Genomic DNA, 15,353 nt, shown 5'->3' with positions numbered 1-15,353 from the left:
TTAAAGTGACAAAATCTAAAGAAACTGATTTTTTGTAATATACAGTAATGAATTAATTCCCTAGTACGTGACAAGCATTTTGATATATATATATACGGTAAATTATATAGTCACGGGCAAACAGGGCAACTAATTATTTCTCTTTTTAATGTTTATTTCTAAATATTTATTAATATTTTGTGTTAGTTTTAATTTTATATGTCCACCATGAGCTGATAAAGACATCTGGGGACATTTTCATTTTTAACCCCTTAATGACCTGGCCCTTTTTTGTTTTTTCATTTCCATTTTTCACTCCCCACTTTCAAAAATCTGTAACATAAAGAGCTCTGTGATGGCTTGTTTCTACGTAACAAATTGCACTTCATATCAATTATATTTAATATTCCACGTCATGTACTGGGAAGTTGGAAAAAAGTTCCAAATGCAGTGAAAATGGTGAAAAAACGCATTTGTGCCATTTTTTAGTGCGCTTGGATTTTACAGCTTTCACTGTTCACCCAAAATGACATGTCTACCGGGCCGGTGCAATGACGGGGATACCAAATTTGTATAGGTTTCATAATGTTTTCATACATTTACAAAAATTAAAACCTCCTATACAAATTTTTTTTTTTTTTTTGCCATCTTCTGGCACCATTAACTATTTCATACTTTGGTGTACGGAATTTGGGTGTTTTTGTGCAACTTTTAATGGCGTTTTCAATGCTATCATTTTAAGGAATGTACAACGTTTTGATCAATTTTTTTTAATTTTTGATTTGAATTTTTAGGTTATTTTATCACTATTATTATTTTCTCTTTTTCATGAAAATCCCCAAAATTCACTTTTTGAGGGACAACTCAGTTTTCAAGTGACTTTGAAAGGCCTAAATAGTAAAACCCCGTAAATTACCCCACTATAGAAACTTCTTCCCTCAACATATGTAAAACAACTTCTATTGAGTCTTTTAACCCTTTAAGTGTTTCACATGGGTTAGAACAATATGGAAGTGCAATTAAGAAACTTTTGAATTTTTTGGGAAAATAAATTGATTTAGGCCAAAACTGACAGTTTCATAATAAATTAAATGATGAAATGCTCTGCACACGTCCGGGCATAGAATAGAAGCTGCACCATTTACAGCAGATTTGTATTGTCACATTTTACAAGCTATAAATTTAAATTTTTTTGTTAATGCGAACATATGAGGCTTATTATTTGGGGGATGAGATACAATGTATAGATAATTATTTTTGGGGTTTTTAAGCTTATTCGTGAGGTTTTATTAACTATTTCAAGGGGGACACAAACAAAATTATCAATTTTTATTTTGGACTTTTAGCACTTTTTTCCCCGCTCACCAAACATAAAAACATTTTTTTATCTTTATTCTCTGGTTCACTACGATTGCGGTGATCATTTTATATAGTTTTTCTTATCTTTGCTTAATTTTACTGAGCAAAACCAATATTGGAGAAAATCGCATTGTTTTTACTATTGACAAATTTTCAGGGCCATAACTTCTGTATTTTTCTGTTGTCATATCTGGTTGAGGGTAATTTTTTGTGTAAAGAGTTGTTCTTTTCAGTCGTATCATATTAAGGAACGTAACTTTTTTTTAATCACTTTTTAGAACATTTTTTGTGATGTTGTTTGATGAAAAATTGTATATTGTGGAAGTTTGTGGTTTTTTTTACGTCATTACCTGAGTGGATTCAATATTAATTTAGATTTATTGTACAGATTAATATGGACGTGGTGATACCAAATATGTATGTTTTTTGTGTTTTATATACTTTATTTGCATTTCATGTGTATCTGGGGAGATTATGGATTATGGGATTGTATCCCCCAGTAAGCACACCAGGGAATGGGGGGTTCCGATCCATGGTGGTGACACTTACGTTCCGTGGCCATGCTTGACCACGGCGTGTAAGGTGTTAAACACCCGGAATCTGAGTTTTTCCGATCCGGGTGTTAGTGCCGGGTCTGGCCTGTGATATCACAGCCCGACACCAGAACCGACATAGCCCGATGTCCTGAAATGTTCTTCTGACGCGCCGCTTTAGGAAGGCGTCGTGTCAGAAGAAGTACCCATAATGACCGCCGTAGAATCCCGATAGGGTGGTGATTAAGGGGTTAAATAGTTTGATTTTATGATTCACAACATTTTATGGCCTCGTTAAAGTGAGTAGAGTTATCACCAAGATGGCCGCCACTGGAATCTACAACTTCCATGATCCTTTAGTTTTCAGTAACTTCTCCTCCTTTTTACGCTCTGCTCCCAGTGACAGACTGTCTTGCTCTGTTACTATAGTAATGATGTGTAACTGCTGACACCTGCACAACACTGGCCATACAGGATGCACTGCAACTAATTGACTACAGCTAAACATAGTTGTGATAACATAACCTGCTCTGGCAGGAGCAGAACATGTTATGTAGACATGTGACCAGCGGCCATCTTCTGTCCTGTGTCTGCTCCGCGTGGAGAAAATCAACGCACTGATTAAAGCACCAGTAGCATTTTAATTCCTCATCACAATGTATTTCCACAGCATTTTTCTGCTAAGGAGAGCAACATTTTAAATAACTGATTACATATTAGCTTAAATGTTAAGTAACCATTTCAATATGAATTATGCTGATTCCTGGAATACCCCTGTAATTTTATGTTGATTTGTAGTTATTCTGATTGTTGTATTGGGGTCAAAAAGAGTCAATGGTCATCAGGCCTGTAGGTTTTTTAGGCTTCCTCAGGACCAATTTTCCATGACTAATAGGTAGAACTTGATGGACCTGCTTCTTTTTCAAACCTAAACTACTTTGAAATTTCAGAGTTTATACGGTTGAAAAAAGACACTTGTCCATCAAGTTCAACCAAGGAAGGGTAGGGATTGGATGAGGAAGGGACTAAGGGGAAACAATTCTATATAGCATAACAATCCATGTTATTTAGGTGTAAAAAGGCATCTAGACCCTTCTTGAAGCTCTCCGCTGTCCCTGCTGTGACCAGCGCCTGAGGCAGGCTTTTCCACAGATTGACAGTTCTAAATTGATGAAGGACTTGTTACGAAATGTATTTATTTAATATAATCTATTCTTATGTACTTTTACTTTGGTTGTAAGCCTTGTTAATTTACATATTTACTGACAGTTAAAGAGGTTTTCCGACGAAAGAAAATTCTCACATTTTAATCCCCTAGTGATGTTAACACAATAAAGATCATTTTAACCCCTTACTTTACAATTTTACTCAGTTTTATTGCTGTTTTAGCTCCTATCTCTCCCTTGACTGCTCAGTGTAAAATTCCAGGGTGTGGGTGGGGCCTCTCTAAGCAGACACTTTACTGTATTATCCATCTAGTTATGTGGGGTGACAATGTGGTTAGATTATCAGGGTACAGGTGTATATACACCTTCATCAGGCTTTTGACATGGAACTAACACACTGACACATAGAAAGAGAGATGACACAGATCAGAGATTCATGAGATCCATTAAATGCCTTTTACACACACAGCACTGCTACATCTGTGTTCTCAGAAATCTGTGCCTGCATACCCCTTCCCCCGGATCACTTATGTCCTTGTAGCTTGTAGTTTGCAGCTCGTCTCTTCTCACATGCCAGGAAGTGAATCAGTGTATGTGTCTCTCAGCTCCATGCAGGAGGCCTGGCTAAAGGCACAAGACACAGAAATCTCATCTGCACAATCTCACACAAAAATCCAAGCTGGCGTCTGACCCTAAGTATGAAGTTATAGGGTCGGATCTAGGGGCAACTGAAATTGTGTACAGACAGGCTGAACTTATATACGTGAAATGCTGTATTTTTGTTAATAATAGTGAATTAGAGAATGTGTTGTTTTGCTGAGTACATAAGAAACTTGTCTTTGAAGGAATAGCAATTTTTCCTGTACCTTTGCATGTTATTTACCACTGGAAAATAAATGAGAACTTGCATCCATTAAAGATTCTCATTTACATAAGAAGATAATAGGGCATATTTAGCTACCTGGCCGACAGAGAGGAACCAAAATTAATTGTCTGAAGACAATACACTGTGCCGCAATTCACAAAGATCGTGCGCCCGAAATCCTGCATGTGTCGCTTCCCTGCACAGGTCTGCCGGACTTCACCTTCTACGCATGTAAGTGCGTAGGTTGCGAAACAATTTGAATATTAAATCCCATGCTCAGTCCGAATCAGTTGGATTGTCTGACGGCCCGCCCCGACACAATCCACCTTCTAAATAGCTGTCACAGCGGCGCAAATCACGAAAATTTCCAAATTCCGATGACCCTTAGTAAATAAATAAGCAAAATACCGAAAAAAAACTGATGACCAGCAATGAACAATCTTTTATATATTGTACATTATTTTGAAAGATAAAATAATTGTTGTTAACACAAATCATTTAATTGTCAGCCAACACAAGCTTATTAAATAAGTATATTTCATAAGCCTGCATATGAAACAACAAATTAAGAATCATCTACATTTAATGAAGGATACAAATCTCTAGATATTAGATTGCTAATCGATATTTTTCTAAGTTCGCTATAATTAATACCACCTTCAGGTCCCAAATATATTGGGGGGAAATTAATATGCCATGTCCACAAGTTTTCTGGCAGATAAGGCATGTAAAATGCCCCATTTCCAGCATTCTTGTTGGTTTTCCACCCTGCACCCACCTTAGGGCATGACTATTAGGGTGTGACTAGTTGTAGAGCTGGGTATGTGTACTGTATAATCTCCATCAGCAAACTGCTGGAGGCTACATCTGAAATCTCTGCAAAGTCCAACCTGGTAAAAATTTAGATACTTTAGAGGCCTGTGCAGTGTGCTGGCAGGGTCAAATTACACAATCCTTAATAATTTCACCTCAATGTATCTGATGAATGACAGAAACTTCTCTCCTACTGAGCCCAGCCCTGACATATCTGCGAGAAAGTTATGTGAGGGGTATACAGTAAAATTCACAAATTGTAATTGTGTGCCGTAATTTACAGCTTTTATAATGCAAACAATTATATATACACCTTTTATAATGCATACAATTATATACAGTTAGTGCTGCTGGACCTTACAGCCGGCTGGTTAAAGGACCTGTGATGATGTCATGTGTGATGTCATCATCACATGATCCTCAGGAATCTCTATAAAGCAGCTTGGGGAACAGCGGTATGAGAATGTGGCCCTAGGACTGAAAAAGGTTGTGTTCCTCTGGTCTAAAGGATAGACTGAATAGAAAATCAAAGCTTGTAGTCATTTCTCTATTTGTCAGGTGTAAGGAGAAATCTGTGATGGCAGTTCGATGTAGGAAACAATGGGATCTACTCTTATTCTATTATTATTCTTATGCTTTCCTCTTGTGCCCAAGACCATCAAATGTTGTCTGGTCTTAGAGGAATATTACTATCAATATCTGCAGCAAATCAGTTTCATGTTGTGTACTGTATAATAATTCAGATACCTTTTCTATATTAATCTTTTGTGATTTTTCCGTAAACCTGCTTATGTCATTTCAAAACTTTTATATACAGGCAGTCCCCGGGTTACATACAAGATAGGGTCTGTAGGTTTGTTCTTAAGTTGAGTTTGTATGTAAGTCGGAACTGTATATTTTATCATTGTAATCCCAGCCAGAACTTTTTTGGTCTCTGTGACAATTGGATTTTAAAAATGTTGGGTTGTCATAAGAATCAATATTAACACTAAAGCTTCATTACAGACACCTTTGATAACTGTTTCAGCTGATTTTTGTAGGCTGGGACTAAAGTACAAGAAATTACCAATATCCAGAGGTCCGTTTGTAACTATGGGTCGTATGTAAGTCGAGTGTTCTTAAGTAGGGGACCGCCTGTAATTACTGGCTAATGTATGGGTGGACACAATGAAGGATGCCATTGTCGAAAACAAATTATTTGTGATGATCCAGTATGTCCACCACATGTCCATTAAAGTGGACAATGAAGGTTTCTATTTAACGACAGTAAGAAGTTTTCTTAAAATCTAATGTAAACGGATACAGAAAGTGTGTGGTTAAATATAAATAAAAAAAATTATTATTTGTGGAAACTAATATATGAAAACATCATGATCATACAGTGACAGTTTCTTTCACTGTATTTCTTTACAATGTACAGAATTTGCAGGGTTAATGTACCAGTACAGTTTGTAGGAGAAAAACAACTTTCTTAGTGTAGGCCTTCACTACTTACAGCACAAACACGTCGTGACTCATTGGTAAGATTTGAGGCAATTCAGTGGTATATGATTTACACCCACAGAATGCTATTATAATTTCCATAGTGAGAAACATATTTGCTCACACACACATTGCAGACACTCTGTTATGCCAGGCAGAATTATATGTTTTTCAAATTGTCATAGAAACATAATTTTATAAAAAAAAGAAATGGGCCAAATTGTCATTAATTAGCATTTTTAACCTTAGAATGTCTGTGCTCCTTCTCCTCTGGCTACACATATACACACTGGCAGTGGTCAGCAGTCACGTCTGCGCCTGCTGTCTTCTCCGTCCATGCTGGTAGGATTAAGATACGCTGAGTTTCGTCATCCTGCAGTCTGAACTAGGTTCTAGTGGTTGTCTGACCTGATGTGTGCTACACCCCTCACTGATTCTGTCTTGCAAGAGTTAATTAACTCTGTGGACCTGTAGTTGCTTGATCCTTACACCTGAGGCAGGGCCTAGTTCCCTATAAGTGTCCAGTTTAGCTTTGACTCCTTGCTGGTCAAACTGCTATCTTGCTGTGTTCACTAGCTTCTCTTGTATTCTCTGGCTTCTCATTTCTTGCCTATGTATTGACTATTCTATTTGGATTGTGATTTTGGTTTTGTTATTAGCTGTTGCCGACACAGATTGTTTACCTCGCCTTATTGTGTTTCTTTGTCTGTTTTGTTTTGTGTTCACACCTTAACCCCTTAAGGACGCAGCCATTTTGTAGCTTAAGGCTCAGCCCGATTTTTTTGGATTCTGACTTGCGTCTCTTTATATGGTTATAACTTTTGAACACGATTCTGAGATTTTTTTTTCCCCACATGTTGTACTTTATTTTAGTGGTAAATGTTGGATGATAAGTAGAGATGAGCGAACACTAAAATGCTCGGGTACTCGTTATTCGAGACGAACTTTTCCCGATGCTCGAGTGCTCGTCTCGAATAACGAACCCCATTGAAGTCAATGGGAGACTCGAGCATTTTTCAAGGGGACCAAGGCTCTGCACAGGGAAGCTTGGCCAAACACCTGGGAACCTCAGAAAAGGATGGAAACACCACGGAAATGGACAGGAAACAGCAGGGGCAGCATGCATGGATGCCTCTGAGGCTGCTTAATCGCACCATTATGCCGAAATTATGGGCAACAGCATGGCCATGACAGAGTGACAGAATGAAGCTAGATAGCATGTAAAACATCCAATAATTGACCCTGACACTATAGGGGACGGCATGCAGAGGCAGAGGCAGCGGCAGCAGGCTAGAGAGTGGCATGGCGACATACCCTAATTGGACTCAGGCTTCAAACCAATGGGTGTCAGAGAGGAACCAAAGGAGGTGAGCAAGAAGCGCTCAAATAATATCGGTACATGATAAAAGTTTGCCAGTATATTTTGTGGATTACACAGCAGGGTGGCGACAAAGTTAACATGGAAGCCATGAAAACAACCCAAAATTCTGCCTGACACAGCTCGTTTGATAAGGGGACCATGTATGCTTACAGTTCATGCCAGTCGCTGCACTGGCTGCCAGTCTCCTTTCGAATACAGTTTAAAATAATAATAACCCTCATCCATAAAGCTCTGTATAATGCTGCACCCCCCTACCTCTCCTCTCTTATCTCAGTCTATCGCCCAACCCGTGCTCTTAGATCCGCCAGTGATCTTAGATTAACCTCTACCCTAGTGCGGACCTCCCACTCGCGTCTCCAAGACTTCTCTAGAGCTGCACCAATTCTATGGAATGCTCTGCCCTGGACTATCAGACTAATACCTAACCTCCAAAGTTTCAAACGTGCTCTTAAAACCCATTTCTTTAGGCAAGCCTATAACACTCATTAACTGCATGAAGTTTTAACTCTTCTACTAACCCGTCCTGTGTCGTCCTCCCATCTGTTATCCAGCAACCAACAGGCACCAGACTTCTCTGCAGTCCCATTCACCCTGGACCTGGTATATAAGATGACGGCTGAGTGGTTCAAGCGACAGCAATTCCATTTATTATATTTTTTTCTATTCCCTAAGAAGAATGGCTTGACCATTAAATATTCTTTTACCTCGTGTTACCCCATCATCTTCATAAACCGTAAGCTCTGGCGAGCAGGGACCTCACTCCTGTTGTTCCATACAAATGTTGTGCTCTGTTACATTACATTTGTATTTGTTTCCTATGATTTGTAAAGCGCTACAGAATATGATGACGCTATATAAATAAAGATTATTATTATTATTATTATGGAGGCAGTGAACTAGTAGTAGATTAAAGGTGCTGCAACTATGTTAGTTGGATCTTGGGATGGAGCTGGCGCTCTGCAGCCAGGCGAGCTTTTGCCAATCCAAGCCCCTGTCTCTAGGCTACTCCCCAAACAGCACTTCTAAGAACCTTTTGTATAAGATCAAGTGTAGTAGCGTTCTTATAAGTTTAGGATATGGCGGGTGAGGGGAATGTAAACAGATGCGCAAGAAGCGCTGAAATAATATCCCTAAATGGTAAAAGTTTGCAAGTATATTTTGTGGATTACACAGCAGGGTGGCGACAAAGTTAACAACTTTGATGTGGAATGCCCTGTAATAGCTCTTGGGCGGTGTGCCTTTTATCGCCTAGGCTCAGCAGTTTCAGCACCGCCTGCTGTCGCTTAGCGACGGCACTGCTGCTGTGCCTAGAGCTACCGACTGATGGCGCCATGCCCACGGATGGTAATTCGGAGGAGGAGGAGGTGGAGGAGGGGTGGGAGGAGGTATAGTAGGCCTTTGAGACCTGGACCGAGGTAGGCCCCGCAATTCTCTGCGTCGGCAGTATATGACCAGCCCCAGGGTCAGACTCGGTCCCAGCCTGCACCAAGTTAAGTGTAGTAGCGTTCTTATAAGTTTGGGATATGGCGGGTGAGGGGAATGTAAACAGATGCGCAAGAAGCGCATGATGCGCATGGAGCTGGCGCTCCGCTGCCAGGCGAGCTTTCGCCAATTCAAGCCCCTGTCTCTAGGCTACTCCCCAAACAGCACTTCTAAGAACCTTTTGTATAAGATCAAGTGTAGTAGCGTTCTTATAAGTTTAGGATATGCCGGGTGAGGGGAATGTAAACAGATGCGCAAGAAGCGCATGATGCGCATGGAGCTGGCGCTCCGCTGCCAGGCGAGCTTTCGCCAATTCAAGCCCCTGTCTCTAGGCTACTCCCCAAACAGCACTTCTAAGAACCTTTTGTATAAGATCAAGTGTAGTAGCGTTCTTATAAGTTTAGGATATGCCGGGTGAGGGGAATGTAAACAGATGCGCAAGAAGCGCATGATGCGCATGGAGCTGGCGCTCCGCTGCCAGGCGAGCTTTCGCCAATTCAAGCCCCTGTCTCTAGGCTACTCCCCAAACAGCACTTCTAAGAACCTTTTGTATAAGATCAAGTGTAGTAGCGTTCTTATAAGTTTAGGATATGCCGGGTGAGGGGAATGTAAACAGATGCGCAAGAAGCGCTGAAATAATATCCCTAAATGGTAAAAGTTTGCCAGTATATTTTGTGGATAACACAGCAGGGTGGCGACAAAGTTAACAACTTTGATGTGGAATCCATGAAAACAACCCAAATTTCTGCCTGACACACCTCGTTTGATAAAGGGACGATGTATGGAGGCAGCTATATGGACGACTTTTGGAGGTAGCAATGGAGACAACGTGTGGAGGCTGCTATGGAGACAATTTAATTTGGATAGTGCCTGTATGTGGCAGTCCCAAACATTTTTCAAACCAGAGGAGCAGGTAGGTGGCCCTCCAGTAAAATGGAATAGATTGAGTGCCTGTATGTGGCAGTCCCAAAAATGTTTCAAACCAGAGGAGCAGGTAGGTGGCCCTGCAGTAAAATGGAATAGATTGAGTGCCTGTATGTGGCAGTCCCAAAAATTTTTCAAACCAGAGGAGCAGGTAGGTGGCCCTCCAGTAAAATGGAATAGATTGAGTGCCTGTATGTGGCAGTCACAAAAATGTTTCAAACCAGAGGAGCAGGTAGGTGGCCCTGCAGTAAAATGGAATAGATTGAGTGCCTGTATGTGGCACTCACAAAAATTGTTTCAAACAGAGGACCGGGTAGGTGGCCCTCCAGAAAAATTAAATGCATGAAGTACTATAGCAAGAGCCAGTGGGCCCTGTCAAAAAATAGCCATTTTCCTCTGCTTTACTGTACAAAGAGGAGGAGAAGGAGGAAAATGAGGAGGAGGAGGAGTGGATCAATTATTCAGGTTGAGCTTCCTTCACCTGGTGGAGATTGGAAATTATGAGAAATCCAGGCTTTATTCATCTTAATAAGCGTCAGCCTGTCAGCGCTGTCAGTCGACAGGCGTGTACGCTTATCGGTGATGATGCCACCAGCTGCACTGAAAACCCGCTCGGACAAGACGCTAGCGGCAGGGCAGGCAAGAACCTCCAAGGCGTACAGCGCCAGTTCGTGCCACATGTCCAGCTTTGAAACCCAGTAGTTGTAGGGAGCTGTGTGATCATTTAGGACGATGGTATGGTCAGCTACGTACTCCCTCACCATCTTTCTGTAAAGATCAGCCCTACTCTGCCGAGACTGGGGACAGGTGACAGTGTCTTGCTGGGGTGACATAAAGCTGGCAAAAGCCTTGTAAAGCGTACCCTTGCCAGTGCTGGACAAGCTGCCTGCTCGCCTACTCTCCCTCGCTACTTGTCCCGCAGAACTACGCACTCTGCCGCTAGCGCTGTCAGAAGGGAAATACTGTTTCAGCTTGTGCACCAGGGCCTGCTGGTATTCATGCATTCTCACACTCCTTTCCTCTGCAGGGATGAGAGTGGAAAGATTTTGCTTGTACCGTGGGTCCAGGAGAGTGAACACCCAGTAATCGGTGCTGGAATAAATTCTTTGAACGCGAGGGTCACGGGATAGGCAGCCTAGCATGAAATCTGCCATATGCGCCAGAGTACCAACGCGTAAGAATTCACTCCCCTCACTGGCCTGACTGTCCATTTCCTCCTCCTCCAACTCCTCCAACTCCTCTTCTTCTGCCCATACACGCTGAACAGTAAAGGACTCAACAATGGTCCCCTCTTGTGTCTCACCAACATTCTCCTCCTCTTCCTCCTCATCCTCCTCCACCTCCACCTCCTCCGATATGCGCTGAGAAACAGACCTGAGGGTGCTTTGGCTATCAACAAGGGAATATTCTTCCCCTGTCTCTTGTGACGAGCGCAAAGCTTCCGACTTCATGCTGACCAGAGAGTTTTTCAACAGGCCAAGCAGCGGGATGGTGAGGCTGATGATGGCGGCATCGCCACTGACCATCTGTGTTGACTCCTCAAAGTTACTCAGCACCTGACAGATATCAGACATCCACGTCCACTCCTCATTGTAGACTTGAGGAAGCTGACTGACCTGACTACCAGTTCTGGTGGAAGTTGACATCTGGCAGTCTACAATCGCTCTGCGCTGCTGGTAAACTCTGGATAACATGGTCAGTGTTGAATTCCACCTCGTGGGCACGTCGCACAACAGTCGGTGAGCGGGCAGTTGGAGGCGGCGCTGCGCTGCCCTGAGAGTGGCAGCATCTGGGCTGGACTTCCTGAAATGCGCACAGATGCGGCGCACCTTCGTGAGCAAATCAGACAGATTGGGGTATGTCTTGAGGAAACGCTGAACTATCAGATTTAACACATGGGCCAGGCATGGCACATGTGTCAGTCTGCCGAGTTGCAGAGCCGCCACCAGGTTACGGCCGTTGTCACACACAACCATTCCCGGCTTGAGGTTCAGCGGTGCCAGCCACAGATCAGTCTGCGCCGTGATGCCCTGTAATAGCTCTTGGGCGGTGTGCCTTTTGTCGCCTAGGCTCAGCAGTTTGAGCACCGCCTGCTGTCGCTTAGCGACGGCACTGCTGCTGTGCCTAGAGCTACCGACTGATGGCGCCGTGCCCACGGATGGTAGTTCGGAGGAGGAGGTGGAGGAGGGGTGGGAGGAGGAGGAGGCATAGTAGGCCTGAAACACCTGGACCGAGGTAGGCCCCGCAATCCTCGGCGTCGGCAGTATATGAGCAGCCCCAGTGTCAGACTCGGTCCCAGCCTCCACCAAGTTAACCCAATGTGCCGTCAGCGATATATAGTGGCCCTGCCCGGCAGCACTCGTCCACGTGTCCGTGGTCAGGTGGACCTTGTCAGAAACGGCGTTGGTCAGGGCACGGATGATGTTGTCTGACACGTGCTGGTGCAGGGCTGGGACGGCACATCGGGAAAAGTAGTGGCGGCTGGGGACCGAATACCGAGGGGCGGCCGCCGCCATGAGGTTGCGAAAGGCCTCGGTCTCTACTAGCCTATAGGGCAGCATCTCCAGGCTAAGCAATCTGGAGATGTGCACATTAAGGGCTTGGGCGTGCGGGTGGGTTGCACTATATTTGCGTTTCCGCTCCAGCGTCTGGGGTATGGAGAGCTGAACGCTGGTGGATGCTGTGGAGGATCGTGGAGGCGACGATGGGGTTTTTGTGGCAGGGTCCTGGGCAGGGGGCTGACTAGCAGCTGACACAGGGGAAGGAGCAGTGGTGTGCACGGCCGGAGGTGAACGGGCTTGTTGCCACTGAGTGGGGTGTTTAGCATTCATATGCCTGCGCATACTGGTGGTAGTTAAGCTAGTAGTGGTGGAACCCCTGCTGAGCCTGGTTTGGCAAATGTTGCACACCACAGTCCGTCGGTCATCCGGTGTTTCCTTAAAGAACCTCCAGACTTCTGAAGATCTAGCCCTCGCCGCAGGAGCCCTCGCCACGGGAGCTTCACTAGTTGACACATTTGGCGCTGATGCACCAGCTCTGGCCCTGCCTCTCCGTCTGGCCCCACCACTGCCTCTTCCAACCTGTTCTGGTCGAGGACTCTCCTCCGTCTCAGAAGCACTGTGTTCACCCGGCCTCTCAACCCAGCTTGGGTCTGTCACCTCATCATCCTCCGATCCCTCAGTCTGCTCCCCCCTCGGACTTCCTGCCCTGACAACAACTTCCCCACTGTCTGACAACCGTGTCTCCTCATCGTCGGACACCTCTTTACACACTTCCACTACGTCAAGAAGGTCATCATCACCCACAGACTGTGACTGTTGGAAAACCTGGGCATCGGAAAATTGCTCAGCAGCAACCGGACAAGTGGTTTGTGACTGTGGGAAGGGTCCAGAAAACAGTTCCTCAGAGTATGCCGGTTCAAATGCCAAATTTTCCTGGGAGGGGGCAGACTGGGGGGGAGGAGGCTGAGGTGCAGGAGCTGGAGGAGTGGCGATTTCGGTGACATGGGTGGACTGCGTGGAAGACTGACTGGTGGTGGACAAATTGCTCGAAGCATTGTCAGCAATCCACGACATCACCTGTTCGCACTGTTCTGGCCTCAACAGTGCTCTACCACGAGTCCCAGTAACTTCAGACATGAACCTAGGGAGTGTAGCTCTGCGGCGTTCCCCTGCTCCCTCATCAGCAGGTGGTGTCTCACCCCGCCCAGGACCACGGCCTCTGACCCCTGCAGTAGTTGGACGCCCACGTCCCCGCCCTCGTCCTCTACCCCTAGCCCTCGGGTTAAACATTTTTAAAATGAGAGTTATAACTTTATTTTTTTTTTTACTTTTTTTTGGTTTTTTTTGTGTTTTTTTTTTTTTTTTGTGTTTTTTGTTTTTTTTTGAGTTTTTAAAACCAAACAATGCTATCCTATTGCTATGGCTATTTTCTAGCCAAGTATCAAAGCACACTACTATGCCAGATGAGATGACACTGAGTTAGTGCCTAATTGAAATCCAACCCCTACTAAATTTTCCCACTTCGGTCTTTGCTATGGATATGTGCGTCACTAAGCGCAGAACACAGCGGTCGCAAGTCTCACTACAAATTGCTCAGAATTGGCTAGTACATGCACTGCAGAAAGTACAGCCACCAGCAGATCAACCAGAAATCAAATATATAGAACGCTACTGTATGCGTAAGTAAGCTCTTTGTATTCTCCTATGGCTATTTTCTAGCCAAGTATCAAAGCACACTACTATGCCAGATGAGATGACACTGAGTTAGTGCCTAATTGAAATCCAACCCCTACTAAATTTTCCCACTTCGGTCTTTGCTATGGATATGTGCGTCACTAAGCGCAGAACACAGCGGTCGCAAGTCTCACTACAAATTGCTCAGAATTGGCTAGTACATGCACTGCAGAAAGTACAGCCACCAGCAGATCAACCAGAAATCAAATATATAGAACGCTACTGTATGCGTAAGTAAGCTCTTTGTATTCTCCTATGGCTATTTTCTAGCCAAGTATCAAAGCACACTACTATGCCAGATGAGATGACACTGAGTTAGTGCCTAATTGAAATCCAACCCCTACTAAATTTTCCCACTTCGGTCTTTGCTATGGATATGTGCGTCACTAAGCGCAGAACACAGCGGTCGCAAGTCTCACTACAAATTGCTCAGAATTGGCTAGTACATGCACTGCAGAAAGTACAGCCACCAGCAGATCAACCAGAAATCAAATATATAGAACGCTACTGTATGCGTAAGTAAGCTCTTTGTATTCTCCTATGGCTATTTTCTAGCCAAGTATCAAAGCACACTACTATGCCAGATGAGATGACACTGAGTTAGTGCCTAATTGAAATCCAACCCCTACTAAATTTTCCCACTTCGGTCTTTGCTATGGATATGTGCGTCACTAAGCGCAGAACACAGCGGTCGCAAGTCTCACTACAAATTGCTCAGAATTGGCTAGTACATGCACTGCAGAAAGTACAGCCACCAGCAGATCAACCAGAAATCAAATATATAGAACGCTACTGTATGCGTAAGTAAGCTCTTTGTATTCTCCTATGGCTATTTTCTAGCCAAGTATCAAAGCACACTACTATGCCAGATGAGATGACACTGAGTTAGTGCCTAATTGAAATCCAACCCCTACTAAATTTTCCCACTTCGGTCTTTGCTATGGATATGTGCGTCACTAAGCGCAGAACACAGCGGTCGCAAGTCTCACTACAAATTGCTCAGAATTGGCTAGTACATGCACTGCAGAAAGTACAGCCACCAGCAGATCAACCAGAAATCAAATATATAGAACGCTACTGTATGCGTAAGTAAGCTCTTTGTATTCTCCTATGGCTATTTTCTAGCCAAGTATC

This window comes from Engystomops pustulosus, chromosome 9 (assembly GCF_040894005.1).
Source record: "Engystomops pustulosus chromosome 9, aEngPut4.maternal, whole genome shotgun sequence".
Classification (NCBI taxonomy): Eukaryota; Metazoa; Chordata; class Amphibia; order Anura; family Leptodactylidae; genus Engystomops; species Engystomops pustulosus.
Note: the sequence above shows the minus strand (reverse complement) of the source record.